The sequence below is a fragment of the Rhinolophus hipposideros genome, assembly GCF_964194185.1.
Source record: "Rhinolophus hipposideros genome assembly, chromosome: 16".
Lineage (NCBI taxonomy): Eukaryota > Metazoa > Chordata > Mammalia > Chiroptera > Rhinolophidae > Rhinolophus > Rhinolophus hipposideros.
The window spans coordinates 45,090,078-45,113,217 of NC_138062.1; positions in this window are offsets into that span (position 1 = coordinate 45,090,078).

Genomic DNA, 23,140 nt, shown 5'->3' on the forward strand with positions numbered 1-23,140 from the left:
TTTGCTCCTTCACCATCCCCTGATCCTCTCATTTGCTGTTGTTTGATGGGACTACCTGTGACTGGAGACGTTCTATGCACCTTGGTAGTTCCAAGGACCAGTGATAGCTTAGGGGTCAAGAACAGGCCCTAAGACACGTGTCCCATTAAGGAGACCACCTCAGGGGTGATGTAGATGCCTGATCACTGCACTGTACACCTGAAGCTGAAGCTGAACAATAATGAATGTCCACTACAACTTTATACATATATATATATATATATATATATATATATATGGTTACAAGCAGTGGAGTACAGCATTAGGAATAGAGACAATGGAAATGTAATGGCTGTGTGCGATGTCAGAGGGGTAGTAGGCGGGGGAAGGGGGTTATCACTGTGTGAGGGATATAAATGATGAATGTCTAACTGTTACATTTTTTGTGCACATGAAACTAATATAAATAAATAAATAAATAAATAAATAAATAAATAAATAAATAAATAAAATGGAAAAAAAAAAAAAACAGGCCAAGCTGCTGGGGCTTCCTACTGACTGTTCTTGCTGCTGTGTGCCCCTCCCTCAGACTCTGTCTCCCTAAAGAAAGCTAATAATATTACCTACCTTTAAGGATTAGAGATGCTGCCTGCAAAGTTAGGTAATAATTGCTTAGTAAATGTTCTATATTATTCTTATCATTTTAGTATCTGTAGATTCTAAGAGCCTGTAGCCCAGAAGCAGAGAAAGGCATGCAAATAAAAATTAAAAAACAAATAAATAATGCCAATATGTGTTGTCGTTTTCTCTCTTTCTTCCAGGCCAACTGAAGGACACTCATGCTGCTGGAGCAGTTCCTTCTCAGGAGGGGCAGGGAAGGGAATGTGCAAGAAAGAGCCAGTCTGGTATCAAAGAATCAAAGGCAGAATGCAGGATAGAGGTAGGTTGTGCAGGACCTCGAATTCCAGGCATGCCTTGAGAAAACAATTCTGGCAATGTAAACATGAAAAAGAGGTAAGGAGAGCAGTGAGGTACGTGGTTGTTTGGAAATGAGGCAGGTCAGACCTGAGACGTTGGACGTTGGAGGGATGCAGGATGGGAAAGTAGGGCAAACAAGAAGCCTAGAGCATTCTCTCTCTCTCTCTCTCTCTCTCTCTCTCTCTCTCTCTCTCTCTCTCTCTCCACTCCCCTCAACATACTGCTTGTTAAAACATTCTGAAATGACTTCATGTTTAAAGACTTTGGGTCATGGGACTGAGTATCAGTGCAGGAAAAAAATGCTTTTTAAATGTTTATCATTTAAAACATTTTAAGGGTTTAGTTGTGTTCCCAGGAAGTTCTCATTCTCTCCTCCCACCCAGGTGTGTTTGTATTGTGTTTCTCCTTCTTCTTACTCTTTATCTTTCCTGGTTTTCCTGAACGTCTCCCCCGTAAGTACTTCTGGGCCAATGTGTGATTTTTCAAGTGCCGCATAGGAGAGATACTTTCTTTGTGGGTGTCCCTTCACCACTCCCAGCACCCACTCCCACCTCAACAAACCTTCATCTAGAGTTTGAGGCAACTTCTGAAAAGAGTGCCTGCTTCCCTTATTCCTAAAGGGTGCGCAAACCAGCTCTGGCCATTCTTCCTGCATCCACGGGCCCCTGCAGGACTAGGGAAGCTGGAAGAGACATTGCACGCTGTGTGGCATATGGAACAGAAGAGCATGGAAAGGCCTCGGTCCAGCAATGCCCCATTCCGCCTCCCAGTGCTGCCCTCAGGAATGGAGTGATGGTTGAAGAAATCCAGGTGGAGGGTAAAGGAAGGCAGACTCAGTACCAACATGCATAGTTCCCTCAAATATCTCACAGTATCATGGAAAATAAGGGCAGAGGGAGTCGTGAGAAGGGACAGAAATCCAGTGAGCTGTTCACACATTCCCACTAGACAAAGAAATGCTAGAGGGCACATACTGAGTCCCAGCTCCTCAATGCCTGGCGTGGGATAGGAATTCAGTAGTAAAATGAGAACACTGGAAAAATCAGGGGAGGGATAGAGAGGGGACAAAGTCAGTGATGTACGTCCCCAGTGACTTGCAGGTGGGTCATAACAACCTATATGTCCTTGCCCAGTTTCTGAACCAATTCTGACCAGAGGAAGCATCAAATTAGACCCTTTTGGCCACAGAGAATGTGATATGGAATGACTCTTATTTCCTGAGGCCAGGTTTCTGCAGCATCTGGGGAGTGTCCCAGGCACCTGCTTGTTCAGCCCCCTGAGTGTGTGCCAACCACCATCCTCAACTGATAGAGGAATAGTTACCATCTCAATGACCTGCTGCCTCCCCCACTGTCTGATTGGCCCCTTTAGATTCGGATTACAGCCCAAACCAAGCCTCTGTTTGCCCTGGGCTTCTGAGAGTCATGTATTTAAGTATAGGTAGTCTGACCTGGGTCCCAGCGCAGCTCACCTGCACACCTGGCTGCATTCTGACACACCAGGTAGAACTCAGAGCCTGTGGTGAGGCTCAGAGGGGGCAGGAAACGTCCTGGAGAGATGTGAGCCTGTCCCCTCCCTCTTACCCAAGGATCAGTGACAGTCTTTCAGAGGGGAGCAGTAATGGAGTTTTTATTGCTTGTGCTTCATTGCGTTTGATCCTAATGTCAGGAGGTTATTGTTTAGATTTTTTTCAGGTCAATGCTAATTAACTTTATTAATGCATTTTTGGTGAAGGGAAAGCAACAGAGCTAGGTTCTGCTTCTATTTGTTTGGCCCTTATCGTCAAACTGCATCAGACTTGGCATGTCTATTAAGAATCTGGGGCTAAGAGGCAGTGACCTTTCTGGATGGTCCATAAAATTGAAAGTGGAACCCACAGAGCCAGGAGAGGGCCGTCTCCTAGGGAGAGGACACAGGGAGAGGAGAAAGCAGAACAAAAGAGATCAAGACAAAAATCTATGGGTGAAATGGAAGCAAAAGCAGGGCAATATGTTAGAAGGGACCCTGATCTTGAAGGCTCCCCTCCACCCCATTCGTGCAATGTGTGTTTGTGGACACTCACTGAGTCTTCGTTTCTTCTTCCATAAAAGATTGCCTCAGATTATTGTTAGAAAGATACATACTGATGAAAGCACCAAAATACAGTATTTAGCTTGTAGTAAGTCCTCCACATATGTTAGCTGAATTTTCATGGGATTGGTGTGTCTGAAGCGTGAGGTTTCTAGGCTCACTCATTGTTTCTTCTTTAAATAAATATGTATTCAGTATATATTCCATTCCACACACAGCAGTAGCTGAAGATGAGCATAAACAAGGAAAACATAGATACTAATAGGACCTTATATCCTGGAAGGTATTAAGTACTGTCTCAGAATCACCTAATAAAAATGACTCATAACATTATGTTGTTATTGGACTTTTCTTAATTGTTACCTCCTCAGGCAGCTTTTTGACCCCATAAGAGAGGGACCATGTCTCATAACCTGTGGTGTCACCATCATTAGCCTCTGAGCAACATGTAATAAATGTGCCCTTGCCCTCAATAAAGTGGATGAACTTACTCCAGCTCAGAAATGGAAACAGATGGTGACGCAGAGGCCCTAGTAGCTTTTCTAGAGGAAGATTCAAAGTCCCCCACAAAGGCCCCTCTTTGGGGATGCCCTCTGCCACTTGGACCAGGTTAATTTCCATGATGTTAACCCATAGACGTCCAGAAAAGACCTTGCGACCTCCAGGGGTAGGAGAGGGTCCTGCAGCCAACTCAACCTCCAGAAATACCCTATTCTCTTGGGTGGGAGCAAGACAGAGGTCAAAGTTCGTTTGAAAACTCAGGAACCCATGATGTCAGGAGGAGTCTGAGAACCTTTGAGAGCCTTAAATGACTCACTGAGAGATATTGTTCGTTTCATTAACACCAAGCACTGGGGAGACCTCTCAGCCTTGAGAGGAGAGAGGAGAGGGGTCTTGGAGGGCAGGGTGCATGGGTGCGGGGGCGCCCGGGCTAAGGTCAGAGCAGTGCTTTACCAAAGGAGAGCGTCAGCACCAGGCACCTGTGACAAATGGTGTCCATGGAGAGAGCTGCATTTCCTTTTCCAGATAAAAGAAAGGCTGGGATTAAAAGTTTGGGGTCTCAGGGGTGACAGAATAGTTAATTCAGTGGGCACATTCTTAATAATGCACAAGGTGTCTTCTCTCTTTCTCTCTCTCTCTCTCACACACACACAAACACACACACACACACACCACAAATACAGCCTCTAGATCCCTTAAATATAATTCTGCACGAATGATCCCCCATGCAAAATCTCACAGAGCCCAGCATCTGCGTGAGAGTGGGAGACCAACACACAAACGCTCGCCAGCACACCCTGGGGCACAGGGGAGTGGATCCCCGTGAGCAAACCACCATCAGGGGGCTCTGCTGTGTTTCTCTTCCCATGGATTTTTTTTTTTTTGACAAAACATAAATAATAAAATAGTAATAGAAAGTCTGTTACAGTTCTCCTGCTGACATGGAATGACTCATCTCTGTAATTCTTCTTCCATTTCCCAAGCGGCTCTATAGATCACAGAACAGATGAAGTGTCCTTAGCTGTGATTTGGAACATGTGCACAGCCCAGCACCCTGAAAGGCCCAGCTTTGCCTAGTCATGAGCTGCGATACTGGGGAAGCACGAGGGCTGGGGCTGGGACGACCTGGGTTCAAGTCCTGGCTCTGCCACTTCTATGTAACCTTAGGCCAGTCCATCGGCCTCCAGCCCTTCCCATGGAAGCGGGAGTCAGCGCTTACCCAGCTGGACTCTGTGGGGTTCAGTGAGGTCACCTTTGTTGATGCAAGTCTCTCTTGTTTGGTCAGTAAGTGCATATTCTAACAATTTCCCTGGTACCTCTGAGGATTCACATCAACTTGGGGTTCCCTACTTGATTTCAAGTCTCCTTTAAAGGCGCAGCTTTCCCATTACTTATTTGTTTAAATGAAAGGAATTAAAGATTAATTATCTTGAATTCTGACAAAAATTAAAGACACCCTAGGGCGTCTGAGAATCTAACCCAAGAAGATGAAAAGACTGAATTCCTGTGGCTAGAGATGATAATCCTTAATATTTATATAAGAACTGTACTTTTAAGATAATTTCTCATACACCAGGTCCTCGAGACCCGCTGTGATGAGAACAAGGCTGGAGCTGCTGAGGGAGCCGGGCTTCAGAGCGGCCCAGGCCCCTGCAAGTGGCCCAGAGCCTGCCTTGCCTGTGGCCCAGCCCGCATGGAGTTGGGTTGGCTCCCACATTCAGTCTGAGTCCAGGAAACTGCCTCTTGGCAAGAAGGTGCCACTGTGATCTGCAGAACCTGGCACCGTAGCGCTGGGTCTCCAGCATGGCAGGCCACCACCATGCGACCTGCTTGGCTCACGAGGGACCCGAGTGCCCACTGGCTTCAGACACACACACACACACACCTCCCAGACAACTCTGTGTGTATATCAGACTAAGTTCTTCTTAAAATTCTATGACTCCCACCTACCACGCTGCCACACATACCCTTTTTACCTCAATTTTTTGGATAATATTTTTGGAAGTGGTTAAGAGGGTTACTCTTAACCCTCTCCTACCGCCTGGTTAACAGTATGTTGGAGGCTCTTGATAAAACACATCTAAATGGCTTTTCCTATCCAGCAGTGTATGAGAGTGTGTTTGTCTCTTACCTTCACCAGTGTCTGTGTGCATGTGTGGGAGTGGGGGTGGGTGTACACACGTGCACACGCACACACACACGAGCGAGTGTGAGAGAGGACAGTTGAAGGGTGAAGAATCTTAATTATGAGATCATCAGGGAACATATCTTTCAGGGAACATATCTGGTTTTTCTGGAACTGGAGAAATGTAGAAACAGATATGTTCTGTCAAAAGGCAACAGGTGACCAACAGGGTGCATTTTTTCTAGCCTGACGATATTATCACTGATTATAATTTGGTGAGACTGGGCCATTCTCCTAGGCTGCAGAGTTAGGAAGTGTGTACGCGAGCTGAAGGTGGCAGAATACAGTGTCCTGTTTCTGTGCCCTTGCCCCAGAGAATGATCATTTTGGGGAAGTTGAGATAATGCAGTTGTCATTATTTTCTTTCCCTCTTGCTCCTTCTTCTAGGACCCATTTTAATACAGGCAAACCTTGAGCAACCAGAAAGTAAAGAGATGTGTTTTCTGGAAACTTGATTTTCTGATTAACTGAGGAATTCTTTTATGTGTTTATTATATGCTGATATAGTGTTTGCTCTATGCCAATAATACACTAATCATATTACAAGTAATAAGTCATTTAATCCTCAAAGCAAACCAATGAATGGGTCCCTGGGTCCCAATATGTCCTATTTAGAGAGTAAGTGAACGGAGGCACCTCTGTTTACTGGGAGGTGGAGCCGTGTGTGTGACTTCATGTCCACGTGCTTAACAGCTCCACTGGGGTTTACCTAACAAATATTGTTTCTGTATAAAACCTTGTTATTGAAAAGCTTTTAGAAAATTTTATATACACTTCAGCAAGTGAAGTGGAGAGAATGGAATTTCCCTGGGGTGATTTGAGATGCCCACTGTGTCCTGAGGTCATTCTGATGAGCTCCTGGCCTCAACGTACAGGCCCGTGAATTTGCCAACAGCAGGTTCAGGAACCTGGGGCACAGGAACCCGTGTCCTGAGCCAGGAACCCTCCTCCCACTACCACTCGCCCCCAGAAATTGTTTTCTGTTCTTTCCATTTGCTGCTGCAAATTTGCTTTTGGAGAGAGCGCCAGGTTTTGAAATGGGACACACCTCAGCAAAAATCCCTGTTCCATTGCTATTAGCTGGGTAAATTTCAGCAACTCATTCACATTTGCAAAGGTCCTCCCTCTTCTCATCTAAAAAATAGGTTGCTGCGATTGTAATAGTTAAAGAAAAGATAACTTACAACTACCTAAATAAGGGGTTTAACTTTTTCTGTAAAGGGCTGCATAATACATATTTCAGGTTCTGCAGACGAAGAGGTAAAATTGAGGATGTTATGTAGATACTTACAGAACAAGAGAGAAAGTTTGCTGCATTCTACTTAGTGGAATGACAGCCCTTTAAGTGGTGTGGTGGTTTCAGAAACATTCTAAGACTTCCTTCCTAGTCATCAAGCCTTGTGCCTGGCTCCAAGGTCCATGATATTGGAAGCAGCAGCTATGTTAAAGAGTCTGTGCCTCAGTTTCTCTCTTCCAGAAAATGGAGATGACTTTGTGTTGTATAATCCTGCCAGGCTAATGGTGGGAAGTGGGAATGGTATTCAGACTGGAGAGAGCAGGAAATATTGTATTCAAATAAATGCCTGTTGAGGAAGTCTTTACAAAATATATATCTGATACAAGACTTGCATACAGAATATGTAAAGAACTCTCAAAACTCAATGCTAAGAAAACAAATAACCCACTTTAAAAAGTGGGCAAAACATTTGAACACCAAATAAGATACAGAGATGAAAAAGAAGTATCTGGAAAAGGGCTTAATATCATAAGTCACTAGGGAAATGCAAATGGGACCTCAGGGAGATACTGCTACACACCTATTAGAATAGCTAAAATGAAAAACAAATAAACAAAAAAACCCTACCAAAACTAAATATTGCAGATGCAAAGGACTAAAGCTCTTCTGCCTTCCTGGGGGGATTGGGAAATGGTACAGCCACTTTGGAAAACAATGTGTCAGTTTCTTATAATGTCAAACATGTGCTTACCATACGATGCAGCAAATATCCCAGCTATGTACTCTAGAGACATAAACACCTATGCTTACACAAAAATCTGTTTGTGAGTGGCTGCGGTGGCCTTATGCATACATGCCTCAAACTGGAAACACCCAGACGTCCATCGACCAGTGAACGGATAAACTGTGGTACATCCACCCTCCTACAACTGAAGGCACTCTCGATCCATGTGATAACACGAATACAATGCAAAGGCATTCTGCTAAGTGAAAGAAGCCAGACTCAACAGGCTTGCAGAATGTCACAGGGCATTCTGAAAGTGACAGAGAACAGATCTGCAGTTTCCAGAGGTTAGAATTACGGGAGGGGTGGCCGAAATGTCTAGATCTTGACAGTGGTAATGGTTCCATGACTGAATGTGTGTGTCCGAATCATAGAATTATACCTCACCAAGGGTGAATTTTACTTCATTAAGTTTCACTCAATCAACCTGACTTCAAATAGACTAAATAACACGTATCAAGTAGTAAAGGTACCCCGGAGGCCCTGCACTACATGGCACAATGTGTAAAGGCCACATTAGGAAGAGGTGAAAGGGGTCTGGGGGCCTGGTGAATGCACTCTATACATTTAAGCATTCCTTCTGGAAGGGCATGTCCCCTCTTCCTTTCTCTTCCTCTTTTCTGCGCCCTCCTTACTGGTCCTCAGCCCCAGCTCCGCAGAACAACTCCAGGGCTACCTGTCACCTTAATCCTCTAGGGTGTGGGCCACATGGGAGGGAAGCCTCCTCATTCCTGCCCCACCCCCGGCCAGGGCTCTTTTGTGCTCATAGAGAGGAAAACCTGATTACGGACCGCCCCTGGCCAGGGTGCGTCATCATGCTGGCCCTTGGCCAATGTGGGAGATGTAAACAGAAGGATATCAGTGGGTCAAGTCACATAAATCCTGAGGACTTGTCCTGTGTAAGCCAAGTTTTATCAGGAGCGCCCAGCTTATATTTGGGCTACATTCTTTTTTTTGGGGGGGGGAGGGCTACATTCTGTAGGCTATGAAGAATGATTTAAACGAAGGTCCATGAACATCTATGGTTCCAATTGAATTGCTTTGTTAAAACCAAGCCAGCAGGGTTTCCTCACTGGGGTGGGCCAACCTTTGAACAGGGAGCAAAAGGGGCTGGGAATAGGTCCTGAACTGCTGCGACAATCTTGGGATCCCACCTCCATCTCAAGGAACCTTCCAGGGGTTGCCTGGTTAACGATTAGTTATTTCACATATGGGGCGTGTCCCGTCCATCCTCCCAGGTAAATCGGTGGTCTAAGGACTCCCTTGGAGGGAGCAGGTAAAAATAATGAAGGAACTGCAAGGCACAGCGCTTGCTGCATGACAGTGGTGAAGAGTACGGGTTCTCACCCAGACCGCCTATGTTCACTCTGCCCTTTTACCGCCCGTGTCACCACAGGCCCACTAACAGACTGCTCTGTGCCCCACTTTCCCCATTTCTCAATGGAAATCCTAATAGTATGTACCTCAAACAGTAGTTGTGAGAATTCAATGAGATGAAAAATGAAAAGCTCTTAGAATGTTGTCTGGCACATGTACAGTCAATAAAAGATGGCATCTGTTGAGATTTGCTGGTCAGATTCAGGGTCCATACAGTATGTTCAGCACTGAGGCTTTGGACAGAAAGTCAGATATAAAGAGCATAGCATGGAAGGCAATGGGAGATGGGGCGTATTTGGGAAGTGCATCCTGTCTGATATCCTTCATTAGCACCCATGGAGCCAGGAGTGAGGAGCATATCACCTATTGACCTCGGTAACCAGAGCAGGTGCTCCCTTGGATTCCCCTGTTCATGGGTATCCACCTCCAGGAAAAGTGGAAAAAGATGGGTGCTGAAAGGACTTCTGACAGTGAGGTACCCCCTATCCCTTCTCCGTGGCTCCCTGCAGCCCTAATGCAAACATTGCACGCTTGTTTCCATAACTGTGATTTTCTGATACACACTCGGCCTTTAGAGAAATGGAAGCGCTCAGCCACAGTGAATATTATTTGGTTCAAGACCCCGCGCAGAGTTCCTGTTTTGTGTTGCAGGTGTTATGAAGTCCCTCTGGAGGCTGATGTCTCTGAATTAAAAATGAGAGAACAGTAACAGAAGAACGCAAACAAGGCCAAACATGTTCTGCTGCCTCTGCTTCAGTATCCAGGGACACCTGGATCTAAATTACCGAAGGATCACAGTCTTGCGCCAGCCACCACCCCTCCCACCGCCACCCCAGCTGATTCCAGCGCCCCCACATTCTGCCTCATTCTGTCTACTCTGGAGAACTGCCAATATGCTCGGGCCTCCCTTGGTTTTCTCATATGAATTTCCCTCTCCTCCTGACTATACTTCTTACTCCAACGCCTTCTGTCTGGTGTCACTGGGACGGAGTGCTGTGGCTCTAATTCGGTTCCAGACAGTATGCAGCACTGTCCTCATAAGTCACTTAGCTCTTCTCCCTCTGCAACTCATACTCTTGTGCAACACACACTGAGTCTTTAGGAAGCGGACAGTATGACCCTTGCTGACCTTGTCCTTACCTCCCCCTCAGCCTTCCCCCAAACAGAGCTTGTGTCACTCAGTGTGGTAAATCCCCTTTGCTGACGACACAGCCCCCTCCAGCCACTGCTCCATCCTTGTCCTTTCTTCCACTACCAAACCTCTGGAAACAGCAATTTCGCAGGCTGCCTCTGCTTGCTCATTGTCCATTCACACACCAGTCCCCTCAAACAGGTTTCCTGCAGTCATTCCCACGTAATCCCCTTCAATCCAGTTCACCAGTGACCTCCATGTTGCCAAATCTACTGGACCCTTTCCTTGTTTGATTTTACTTTTCTGCATTATGTAGCACTGTTGATGACTCTTCCTCCTTAAAACTCTCTTCTCCTGGTCTCTTTGGATGCCATATCCTCCTAGATCTTTCTTTCACATTTGACTACTCAGTATCAGCCTCTTTCGCTACCATGACTAATTTCTCATTTCAGGTGCCATGGGGAGAAATGCTATGATCACCTCTAGCCTCTGTCTCCCTTCCTGATTCCATTCACTCTCCTGGCTTTAAATGTATTCTGGATGCTGACAACTTTCACATTTACATCTCCAGTGCAAAGTACACCTCAGAGCTTCAGCTTTGTACAATTAATTGTCTACTTGGCATCTCTATTTAGATATGTGACTTGTTAGGCTTAACATGTCTGAGACTGAGCTCTGCTAGTGCTCTCAACTAGCTCCTCCTCCCGTCCACCCATCTCAATAAATGGGACCACTCCCTAGTAAGTTGATTATGCCAGAAACCTGGGGTCACTAAAGATTGCTCTTTCCTTATCTCCTATACCAAATTCATCAACAAGTCATGTCAATTCTACTTCCAAAATATACTTGGAAGCCTCAGCTTCTCTCCACCCCCATGTCACCATCGTCATCTGCCAATATCCTTCCAACTGTTCTTTCAACATTCTCTGTGGATGTCATCAAACCCATCCCTCACATTAGAAGAGTGCTTTGGAAACATTAATCATATTCTCTATTGTATTTCTGATAATATCTAGCCTTGGGAGCATACTTCTCACCCCATTCTTTCCCCATGCTTATATATGTATAAATGCTTAAGTGATTGCAGGTCCGTTTGCCATCCTTTCATTTTTTAATTGGATTCCTGGAATATTTCCACTTATTGAAACTCCACTCTTTTGCTGCCAGTTTCTCACTCAATGGAAAGGCTGGTCTGGTGGCCAGAATTTGTTAATCTACTATCAGGACTTGGTCCCAGCATGTCTTTAAGCTGTTTTACTCAGCATATTTTGGGGTTGCAGTTTATAGTCAGAGGTTGACTCTATGTCATTCATCAGTTTGCCATGGAGAATTGTTGATAGAAGAGACGAGACACACATGAAAGTTGTAGGAGCAACTATTGGTATCCATTCCAGGTTATTTCTTGAGGAGCACGTGGAAAGCCTCAGAGGTCCCAAACAACTCTGCCAATGACTCACATCTAGTACTAGGAATACCCTCATTAGACTCACTCATTTGTCATTGTCTCTAATGGAAAGCACAAAAATTGATTACCTGTCACTAGTAATTCAGTATGGAATGCACAGGGCCTTATAAAAGGGACGTGTAGCTGGGAAGACTTAATAGAAAAAAGGAAAGCACCAATCACAACAGGCTAGCAGGTCTAGCTAGAGATGAGGTGGGCAGCATTGAAAATGCAGAATCGCCAAGCAAATAGAGGGGGAGAATACATGGCTGAAGAGAGCAGTGGAAGGGCAGAGGTGCTTGACCGACACGGTCAGCACCTTCAGCACTGGCTTATCTTACGGCCACAGCCTCTCTTCTCCCCTTGATTCTCACCAGCCTGTGACTTCTGTCTCCTCACTACACAATAATCTCCTGATGGGCAGATTTGCTTATTCATCAGTGTCCCCTCAGCACCTCTTATGGTGTCCAGTGTTAAGACAGGGGGATTGTAATGGTGGCACTAAATCTTCTATTTTGAGTTTTGGATCTCTGGTATAATTTCATTTAACAAGTGTAATTTAGCTTGGGTCTTTTTGAAAGCTTTCTTTTCTTTCTTTGCCTCTTAATGATTCTGCTTCCTATACGTTTACTATGCATACTAGTTTCGATGTTTCTATTCATACTTCGGCCCAGTGCTGGCCCTGGGACTTGGGAGACGTTTTACACCTGTGTGGGATCCACTCCAGGCTCCAACATAAGTCTACCTAACATATGCAAAGGTGGCCATAACCAGCTTAACTGCACCTCCCGCCACCCCAGCTGACAAAGCCGAACTCAATAGAAAATTCCATTACAGGCTAAAGCAATTTACATCCTGGCTAGAAAATATAAAACTTGAGTTGAGATGCAGTAGTTTACAGTAGTTTCCAGCACATTCTGCCCAGCTGACCCTTCTCTTACTTTAATAAATCTTCCTCCTATATTTCTACCTGACTCGTGAATTCTTTCAGGGCCCACAAATGAGCAGACACAACATCCAGCATATAGTATCTCCTCATTAAACACTTCTTGCATTCGAGAAAGAAGGGTTGCTATGAGCTACTGTGGGAGCAGGCGGGGGTAGGGATAGGGGGTAGGGAAGGCATTATAAATAGGCGACATGATCATGCACCAATTCCTGAGTGTGTCCCGAGGGGCTTCTAGGTGCCCGGTCCCTATCAGAGAATGAAGAAAACCCAAGAGCTGAGTCAAGGATCACCCACCCCCACATTTGTGTAACCAAGAACTTACGCGTAGAAATGAACTCAGTACCGCACTGTGTGCGGTGGGAGTTCTCGGGCGAAGACAGAGGTGATCTGGATCCACAGCCGTAATAGACAGGCACCTAAAAGTGTCAGACAGAGACCAGGAACATGCAAACAGCCGGCCCAAGATGCCACGGTTGGACTGAGGGACGCTGTCTGTAAGGCATGAGGGCCCACCTGGGACGTGGGAACGGAGTGAGCAGGCTGGGGGCCAGGGGGATACACAGGACCGGCTGGGCAGAGGCGGATCACTGCAGGTCTAAGCAGTCAGGCCAGGGGAGTAAGAGAGCTCGATAGAGCAAGATGCTGAAAGACTGGGTCTGAGCGCTGGCGGTCGTTGTAGTTTCCTAGTTATCAAAACAGGAAATTGAGGCTAGAGGACTCTCACACCCCTCTCAGCTCTGATTTCTTAGATGGTCAGCTGAGAGCCTGTGTAAGTCCTTCCGGAAGCACAGTTTTGACAAACTCATGTGTACACAATGGCTAAGACAGAGAGTGAGCAGACTCCTTGGAAAAGCCCTCAGAAATAGCCCCGATTACAATGTTCCTGCACGGGAGGCTGAGGGAAGACAGTGAGCGTCCTGACAAGGAGCCAGGAGTCTTGAGCACCAATCCGTGTCCCTTCAGAGCACGTGACTTTAGAGCAGTCATTTCTCTTCCCCAAATGCCAGTTGTTCACTGTAACAATGGTGGTATGACTACCTGTTTCTCAAAGTGGAAAGCAGCTAATGGGAGAGAATTCCTGGAATTGCACAACCGAGTACTCAGGCAAAGACGGGTCCCCAGTAAGCACCCGCTGCGGGTGTGGGGTGGTCCCAATGCTGTTGTTGCACCAAGTGATAGCAATCACAGTGACAACCACACTGACCTTGGAGTCAAGCTGAGGATGCTGGTTCCCTCCCCCAGGGCTCCGGCTACTGGAGCAGGCCCGCTCACTGATGGTGAGTTACTGTTCTTTTCCACTCTGCTAAGCCCACTGTTGGCAGTGACACGGCAGCCCTCCTGTGCGGGGGCCCTGTCTAGTGGCTAGGAAAAAGCTGGAGACAGTGATTCATAAACGCCCAGGACATCAGCCCTTCCAAGAAGGGTGCTGCCTCCCCAGGAATATGCATGGCTTGCGGAGGGGCTGACTTGAAGCCTGTGGAGGATGTGGGGGCTGGCCTGAGCGGAGAGCCCTGGGCAGGCTGGTCACCAGGGAGACGCAGCAAAAGCTTGCAGAGTGAGCTGCACGAGCAGTGGCTTTCATCAGCAGTGCCATCAGCCTTGCCATCACCCAGGAAGACAGGCTGGCAGATGTGAACATAAATACATCCCCCTCTTGCCTCACCTCAGTGCCCTGAGGAGCTATTAGAGACTTAAAATTACCATTTCAGTAAACGGGAGAGAGAATTGAAGAGGAAGAGGCTGTGTTTGTTAACTTGGCAGCATTGTTGACTCCACTGCTCTTTTCTCTCTCTGTGGCCCCCCTGAAGGGGGTCTGCAGACAAACTGGGTCTGCAGAGGTACAGGAGCGACACCTTCAGATCCTGCTCTGTCCCTTCCTGAATCCCTGTTAGGACCGTCGCCTTGCCCAAAAGCAAAGCTACTTGTAGACAGCACTTCAGAGTTCTCTGAGATTCCAGGGAGCCAGGAGGGTGGCCAGCCCTGAACCCCAGAGGAAGTAGGTGGGCTGAGGCTTAGGGTGACCATTCGTTTTCTACCCCTACATCCTCATGGAACTTGGGCCTAGTATAGTCTTTAGATCAATGTTTATTTAGTTTGAATGAATGAATTCTAGATGTTTGGTAAATATTTGGTGATTGATGATTAATTGAATCAAGCAGGGCCTTTTAATCCCCTGTAAAAGTGTGAACTCTCTGGAAGGAGCCACCTGATATGCTGAGACAGTTATTTACACCTAAATGTGTTCTGTCCTGATTTAAGTGCAGGCGTGGTGGATATGGGGGAGGATGGACACACGGGCGCACACACACACACACACACACACACACACGGACACACACACACACACACACCCCTGCGCACTGTGGAGCCGTCACAGACATCCACCAGCTCCACCATGGCTAAGCCTCACCATGTCATCACCGTGTCCCTCATCACTGATTCCTACCACAAGTGTCCACTGACTACTTCCTTTCCACCTTGCTCTGTACGTAAGGGGGCAGAGAACAAGCCAGGCAAGGGTTCACCCTCACGACACTAACACGCCAGTGGGGAAGTCAGAAAATAAACAAGGAAATAAACGAAGCAATTCCAAATCTTCATATGCCCCTAAGGTTGTGTCTTTCTCCCTGCGTTCTGAATTTCTTCCCCAGCTCCCTAAATGTTTAAAACGACACAAGCATTTATACAATGTATGCAGTCTTCCTCCCCATGCTGTACACCTGAAACTAATATAAATAATATTGAATGTCAACTGTAACTGAAAAAAAGAATTTTTTTTTAAAATAAATAACAAATACCACAAGCCGAACTAGTACCTGGCTTTCTCAGGTTCATGGCCAAATTTAATCTCTGACTTGTTGTTTTCTTGAACAGACTGACAGGGAGAGTCAGCCTGCCCTGCGAAGGAGGGAATGAAAAAGCGGGTCTGACCATGTCATCACCGTGTCCCTCTTCACTGATTCCTACCGCAAGTGTCCACTGACAGTGCCCAGGTGTGGAGTCGTTTTGCAGCCTGGATGGCTTTCCATTGAGCTCCTCCGAGAATCCATTCAGGCATGTCAAGGGGGTGGGTCTGCACCAAGATCTAAAGTGGATTTCCTTTCCTCCTGCGTGCAGTCACCAGCTCATTCAGCAGAGCCAGCTTCACGGAAGTGCAGCCTGAGCAGCCGCACAGGGCTCTGTGCTTAAAGGGTCCCACACTCGGTTTAATAGTCTACAGTCACCATCTTGATATTCCTACTACATACGAACAATGGACCCTGCATCTTTGTCTTGCACCAGGTGCTGCAGTTGGTCCTGCCTTTCAGGGATTGGGTAGAACTTGACTTTAGGTCTATCAGTTACCTTCCAGACTGCACTTTCCTCCTCTAGAATATAAGGAGGTATTTGCTATAAGGCTTCCTCCACACCTGATGCCCAGGAAGGACTATCAGCCCAGACTAAATCTCTAAGACATAGAGATTAAGTTCTTGATAAGGGACAGCCCAAGACAAGGGCAAGCAAAGCTCAGTTTAAAACCCATCCGTGCCAGTAGTGCTCTATGATCTGAATCTCTCTACTGCATCAGAGATATTAGAAGACTCAAGGGGCAGCTGAGTGGATGAGGATCTCAGTCTTCCTATCAGGGTAACAGAATGTAAAACAAAACAAAGACAAACACAATACCTCTTCTGGTCACTACCTTTCACCCTCCGAGCTGAATGGTAACCACTAGTTCAAGACTGAAAGGCAGGAGAGAGAGAATGAGGTCTAATTTCTCACACCCTCCCATATGACCAAGGTCTTCTAAAAGCTAGGGAGCAGTCTCCTTCGGGAGGAAGACCTAATATTGTAGATGCATAAGTTTAATCCATGGAAAATCAGTCAGGATATGTTTGGTTATGCTCAAGGAACAAGGAACCTGTATCTCTCAATCACAACCACAGTTCATTCTCACTCAAGTTCTGTGTCCCATGAGAGTTGGCGGTGGGACTCTGTCAACCCTGGTCTCTCAGGGATCCAGGCTAATAAAGGCATGCTCTCAACATGTGCTCACATAATCACTGTGGCAAGTTATACCCTGGATCTCAGAACTTCTACAGGGAAGCAGCATATGTAACTTCTGCTCACATTTTATTGGTCAAAGAGTCACACGGCCTTACCTAACTTTTATTACAATGTTACCATATGTTCAGAAAGAGGAGAGCTAGAAATAATTGTGAATAACATCAATGATTACCACACGTGTCAAGGCTACAGCTTCCTCTTTCCCACCATACCTGGCCTCACGGAAAAAATGACCAAGAACAGAATCCTATCGTTAGTAAGTTGGACAAGGCCTTTTCTTTCTGTTTTATTAAAAGGGCTATACCTTTCCCCTCACCCTTAGAGATCATGTGAGAATAAAATGAAATAACAGATGAAAATAATTGATGACATTGATTGAGTACTAAGTGTCAGGCACCACTGTGGTGCCCTAACCCTTCTCACTCAGGGCAATAACACGGATCAATGAATACGCATACTGTACAGATGAGGACACTGAGGCACAGAGCAGGGTGTAACCAGTTCAAGATCACTCAGGAAGACCTAGGGCGTAGCCCATGAAGTCCGGCCCAGAGCCTGCTTTGAAGGAGGAGCAATGTACGAGATGGAAGCCTGCTACTAAGGAACTTCCACTCGCCATCCTTTCTGAGTACCCACAGGGGAGAACCCCACCACTTCTGCTTTTGGCTTCACTTGGGCTATGGGAGGCCTCCAGGAGGCCCTAGAAGCATCACTGCTTTTTCCTGGGATCCCACACTCATAAACAAACATCTGGGGTCCACTGGGCCTGGTGTGGTCTCATCTGTCTGTCCCTGAACTCAGAAGCCAGGGCTTGCCTGAGCCTCAAAACCTCCCAAATGACAAGAGAAAAAGAAAAAGAACACCTTTCCACTTGAGCCCTCCCTTCACCCCAGTCAGCTTCTGGTCTGACATGGAGAATACCAACCAAAGGTAGAGCTGCTTCCCCCACTCCCCAGGTCCAGTTCTCCACCCTGAGTCACACTCAGCAACTTTGCATTTCACTTCAGGGCCACCTTCCATAAAATCACACCCGTCATGGCTGCACCCCTCACTGGGCCTGGCGCTGGGCCTCACTGCTGCTTAGTCGTGGCTCCAGACCGGGAGGGGGCCTGAGATGACGCCTGTGAAAGGCCCTAAAGGGACAGGGGTCATGTGTGAGGAGGGTGGAACAGGCAGGAAATGGGGCCTAACTCTGTTCTGCAGATGCTCCAGAGAGTAGAACTGTTCTGCCCAGCAGCTTTGGGCTGAGTCCATCCTGGCTGGGAGCTCTCGAGACACTTCTCCATGTGCCAGCCCCCTGCGCCCAGATTGGTTACCACTGAGTTCAGTGGCCACTGCTGGAATACAGGGACAATGAGGGAGAGCGGATACAAGGTACCAACGGCATAAGCTCAGATGATAGCCTCAGCCCATAACCCCCAGGTTCATGCCACAACCAACCATTACCCCCCACACACCCAGGACCATAAACAGAGCAAGAATTAGCCTTTCGATCAGGACTTGAAGGCCCCCAGCAGCATCACCTCCTCCTACACATAAAAGTTAATGTCTGGGTCCTCAGAGACTTGCCTTTGACTGAATTGTTGCCTTGGCTCCAGATGTATTTTTTTAAGACACCAATGCTCCCATTTTACTCTCCTTGACTCAGTGTGAATGAGGTATCAGTTGGCTCCCCTTTGTTCAGGCAGGCATGGCCGAGCTCCAGAATTGAAAGCTCCAGAATTGAGAAGGTAGTGGCCAGGCAAAATGCCAAGTTTAGGGAAAGGGAAGTAGGAAGAGAAAGGCCCGTGTAGGCCAGGTGCCTTCCAATTAAGGCTGGGAAAGGCCTTTCTTCCAGGGACTCCAGGGTATTCCAGGGTCTGCCTGGCAGAGGCTCCTCGCAAGGTGTTGAGCACCATCCCGCACCATAGCATAGGAGAGGACGTTGGCAATCTCGTGTCATGGCTGCATTTATGGAGAAGGAAGCTGAGGCCCAGGGAGGGCAGCTAGATGCTGCTCTTGGCACACTAGCCCCTGAATCTGACTCTACAGACCAGTGAGCAGAGCTGCCTCAGGATCTGGGCACCTGGAACGGAAACCTAGAGAGGGAGGCAAAGGTCAAGATTCAACAGCTCCTCCTACGACTCAGGCACCTGTCACGGCAACTGGCTACTCACCAACCACGCAGGGAGTGGACCTGACCCAGCCTTGGCCCAGCTGCCTGAGCCTCCCCTGAGCAGCTCCACCCATGTGTGCCTGAGTCCCAGATGCCAGCTCTGGGCAGCCCCTCAAGGGTCTGGATGGCAGGAGAAGGATCAGCTAGCCAACTCCGGGGTACTCGTCTCATGAAACCTGACAGCCAGTGGCCCCCCTGCACAAGTACAGAGCTCGGCTCAGATCAGAAGAAGATTCCAAGGCTCCATTTAACCTAACTGGGCCAGCAAAGCTGCGGTACAAAAAGCCAGGCGCACCACCCGTTTTGTTCACGCCTCGCTTTGAAGTCTCGCCTCATTAAGTTTTTAAAACATGAGACGCAGGCGTTTCGTTGTTCATATTTAATGTGTAACACAGGAGATCAAAGAGCAGATAGAGATGGAAAACATTGAGACGCAGTTAAGGTTTACTCTCATCCTCAGCCCCTTCCTTCATCTGCTCCTCCGCCTCTTCCACTCTCCCTTTCTCCTCTGTTCATCTCCTCTTCTCAGCCCCTTTCCCCACTTCCCACCTCTTTATCTCTCCATTTCACTCCGTTCCACCTTTGCCTCATCCACTTGCAACAGAGACCATCACCCATCCAAGGTCTTGTTGTCTTTCCCACATGAAAGACTCTCTTATCTTCCAGCCAACCTTCTCCTCTCTGTCTTTCTCTCAGGTCCTCTTCCCCTCTCCCTTTTCCTTCTGCCACCTTCTCTCTCACCGCCTTTCCTTTTCCGTCTCTCATTCCCTCCTCTCTCTCTCTCTCTCTCTCTCTCTCTCTCTCTCTCTCTCTCTCTCTCCCCCCCTCTCTCTCTCTCCCTCTCTCTCCCCACCTGCTCTCTGTCCTTCACATTGCCTCCACTGCTACTAGAGTCACCATGACAACAGGCCTCCATGACAATTACAGCCCAGACAGACAGCATAGCTTCTTAAGCTTCCTGGAATCTACTCCTTGATTCCTTAGCCCAGGCTGCGAATTCGCCTCTCTACAATTTTGTGAGGCCACAGGAAACAGACTTTTTCATCAACCATAGAGCTGGGAAAGCAAAGATAAAGGAAAGGAGGCTGGGAGAGCAGGGCAGAGGAGAGGAGGCTGAAGCTCTCGGCTTCCTCTCTGGGTGGGACAGGAGGACAACAGCCAGTGAAAAGGTGGGTTAGAGAGGCTGGAGAGTCGATAGCATGTCTCTTCTCCCATTCTACGGTGCTCAGTAGAAAGGAGCTGTTTCCTTCAGGCCAGGAGAGAGAAAAAGGGATGCAGTAGCCGGTGTAACATGTGCTGGAACTTTCTGCGCCAGCAACTGAGAGTGAAATAAATACAGCACCAAATGCCTTTGCCTGGTTCTTAAGGTTCTTTGAACGCTTTGTTATTATCCCTTGATTGGGAAGGTATTTCCTGGCCCCATGTATACAGAGCATCTACTTCCTAGGCAATGCAGAGCAGGTGGCAGTGGGAAGCAAAGATTGCAACACACCTTGACCTACAAAATGTATATTACAGTCTATTGCTAAGATACATTAACTACTTAAGACTGAAATATACAAATAACAGATCACACTAAAAAGATGTAAAGAGACACAACACAATTAGTTTCCTCATAAAATATGAAGTAAGTGTAAGGATAGAAAGGCGATTTGCCACCGGGCATTCTGACAAACTTGAGGAAGGCTACGTCAGGTCTGAGTGGGCAGGTGAGTTTGGGGAGGGCTGCCCACACAGCCTGGAACAATCACTTAACCACACCATGAAAGGACTTGAATGCCAGGCTAATTAGTTTAGACTTGACATTGAAATTTATGGGGGAAGCATGGAAGGTTCGCAACTACTTACCTACATACCGTGTTTCCCCGAAAATAAGACCTAGCTGGACAATCAGCTCTAATGCGTCTTTTGGAGCAAAAATGAATATAAGACCCAGTCTTTCTTTACTATAATATTAGACCGGTCTTATATAATATACTATACTATAAGACCGGTCTTATATTCATTTTTGCTCCAAAAGACACATTACAGCTGATTGTCCGGCTAGGTCTTATTTTCGGGGAAACAGGATACATATTAAGAAGTCAGGGACACGTGTAATTCATTTTAGAAAAAGTGAGTGGCACTGAGCGATGTTACTAGAAACCCTGTGTACAGAGGAGAAGGGAGACCTAGGTGCGGCTGAATGTGGACGTCGCAAGCCTGCTGCCCTGCTAACATAGCTCCCAACCCTGGCCCAGCAGCCCGGACACTCGGCCACTCAGCCTGGTCACAGCAAGACCTGCTGACTTACTCGCCACCATCATGTCATTTCCCTGCGTCATGCTTGATGTTAGATTGAAGCGATGGGGTTTTACTGGGAAAGCAGATTTTCCTCTCGCAAATGCCTCAATAGAATAATGAGGAGGTGAGCTTGGTGAGTGAAACCGTGTAGACGGCCTACAGTGTCTAGTTCACCGAGAACATAATCAGGGCATGTTATATAAATTTCAATCCCAAAGCAGGAGATGAAATGAGGTCAAGATGGCTTCTCTGACAAGCTGGGTGATCTCCTAGAAAGGGAGTGTATGTAGGAAGTAGTGCTGGGTCTGGCTCTGCCACCTGCCAGCAGGACCCTAAAACACCGAGGAATCTCCTGGGGCTTCTGTTTCCCCATTTATAAATTAGCCCAAATCAAATGGAACGTGTTCCTGTCATAGGCTGCTATGGGGATTGAGAGAAATAGTAGTCACAAATGCTCTCAGGGTGGTTAAAGGTGCTGTTGGGTTATGGAATACGTGCCTCTCGGTGGTGGGGTGGTGCCAGTGATATGACCCGCAGGTGACCGGACAATGTGGTCACAGCTCAGCCTAGAAAGCTCCTCTGTGGTCTGAACAAAAGATGCGATCCCCTCCGGCCTCAAGTTCCCCATTGGTAAAAACAGAAGGTTGGACTAAAGTGACTTTTCCTCTAAAATGTGGAGCAGTGGAGATGATTTGAGGTGGGGCATGAATATAGCATTAAGCTACATTGAATCCTTAGTGACAAGCTTATCTCCTTTTCAATTATCTTTCAACCCTTCACGTCTCAGCCTGGTTCGGTTTTCAGTTAACACGTATCTAATATCTGCTAATTTACCTTTTCAAGGAAGAGAAAGTGGGTTTCAGGCTCAGAACCTTGGCAAGCAGCAGTACCTACCTGGAATGTAATGACATTGCTGGTTCTCAGTGCACTTTTTTTTTTTTTTACCTTTTATAGGAATTAATATTGGTTTTTCCATTTACCATAATGACATAAGAATTTCTATAAGACGCATCTGTAATAGTGGAGCGATTACACACATATGGCTAAAATCATGGCGGGGGGGTAGCAGTAGTTTGAGAATTGTTGGGCAAGCTGGACCCCTAAAATTCCTTCCAGCATTTTCTTTCCCTGACGCTCTCATTCCACCTTCTGATAGGAGAGCAGTTCCCTCCATGACGTGTCTATACGTTGGGAGGGAGGGAGACAGTGATGGTCAGACCCCACAATAGGCCCACATTTAGCACAGGCGCAACAGTGACAACCCAAGGGGGACCTTCAGTAGTTTCCCAAGTACATTCATGTATTATCTCCCATGTGATCGCAGAACATTTTACACATGAGGAAAATGAGACCCCCTATAGTCACATGGTTTGCCCAGAATCACTGTCATTGATGACTTGGAGCTCTAACCAGATTCCTCCAAAGCTTTGGTTGTTTCCAGAATACTTACTGTTTCTATACTCCACTATAGTAGGCTACACATAACACATGGAGATGCCAAGAGACCCTTTAGAGTTGAAAAAACTAATGGGATTTCTTCACTTGAGGAAAGCATCTGACTTGTTCAGGCTCCATTATATGATGGATATTACACCTTTTCCATCAACAGAATGAAAAGAGGGGGAAAGTCCCAGCCCTGTAGTCTTTTACTCTTTCCCGTGGGAATGGCAGGCAGAACAGGGAAGAAAGACATAATTAGCATCCTCCAGTGACATCATAGCTACTTTCATTTCAGGGGACTTATTTCTTGGCCAAAAGTCCCTATACCCTTTTTAATTCACCAATCCTTCCATGATCCTTTAAATGAACCACAATGAAAGGATCATTTGTTCACTCATTGTACATCTACAATGTGCAAGAGGTTAAGACGTGTGCCATGAACAGAAAGATTATAACAGTGTAGGAGGGAGTAAAATTGAGCACACAAATAACTCTGATGCAAAGCAGCATGTGATAAAATAATGATGATAATTATGATATAAGAATACATATTTATAAAGATTTAACTGTATGCCAGAT